At 44.8% G+C, this 994-nt stretch overlaps 1 long non-coding RNA gene across 1 annotated transcript; it reads right to left on the minus strand.

The window, feature by feature from the left end:
- Window positions 1-240: 240 nt before the first annotated feature.
- LOC116098314 lies at window positions 241-537 on the minus strand. The gene is made up of 2 exons (XR_004121807.1): window positions 426-537; window positions 241-342 (listed from the first exon to the last, which is right to left on the minus strand). It is a non-coding gene; the product is annotated as an uncharacterized LOC116098314 (long non-coding RNA).
- Window positions 538-994: the final 457 nt, after the last annotated feature.

Here is a 994-nt window from a genome sequence, read left to right on the forward strand (position 1 = left end):
TACCTGGGGTTGAGCCAAAAGCTCGCCTACCTGGGGTGAGACAAACAAAGCTCTTTTGTTTGAATCCCTTCTCTGCTTCTCTCCAAGTTCCTGCTAACAGCTATGCCCGCCTCCAAAGACCAACGATGAAAATGCTGATTGGGCCACGGGATGCTGGCGGACTGAGGGCGGGGTTTTGCTTGCCTGCTTGTTTCTCAGTTGAATAATACATTTTGATCTGAAAGCAGAACCATGCCTCGCTCCCATTTTTTTTTTATTTATTCCACTTGCCATCCGATTCCCTTAATTTCTCCTAGGTTCCTTCTCGTCCAGAAGACTCCATCCGTATGTAGCTGCACGCGGCTGCAATAAAGTACCAATCGTTGCCATTAATAAACACATAAGTTAACAGAACATTTTCCAGATGATGTGAAAAAAATGCTCACCATCTTTACCCATCAAGGAAATGGAAATAAAAAGTAAACTGAGATGTTAACTCCCCCAGGCTGAATGGCTACAGTTAAAAACATAAAAGCACTAGGTGCTGGTGACGATGCAGCAGTATCATGACTCTATGCTGTTGGTAAGAATGAAGTCTGGTCGCTATGGCAATCAGTATTGAAAACAGAACATGGTAGCATTCAGACACACCACTTGTCTTAGGTTTCTGCTGCTGTGATAAAAACCATGACTAAATACAAGTTTCAGAGGAAAGGGCTTATTCAGCTTACACTTTCACATCTTCCAAATTGCTGTTCATAAACACAGGAAGTTAGGACAGGAACTCAAGCAGGGCTGGAACCTGGAGACAGGAGCTAATGCAGAGACTATGGAGGGGTGCTGCTTCCTGACTTGCTCCACTTGGCTTACTCACCCTGCTTTCTTATACAACCCAGGACTGCCAGCCTAGGAATGGCACCACCCACGATGGGCTAAGCCCTCCCACATTAATCAGCACTTAAGAAAAAGCTGGATCTTATGGAGGTATTTCCTCATTTGAGGTTTCCTCCTTTCA

This window comes from Mastomys coucha, unplaced genomic scaffold (assembly GCF_008632895.1).
Source record: "Mastomys coucha isolate ucsf_1 unplaced genomic scaffold, UCSF_Mcou_1 pScaffold20, whole genome shotgun sequence".
NCBI classification, from domain to species: Eukaryota; Metazoa; Chordata; class Mammalia; order Rodentia; family Muridae; genus Mastomys; species Mastomys coucha.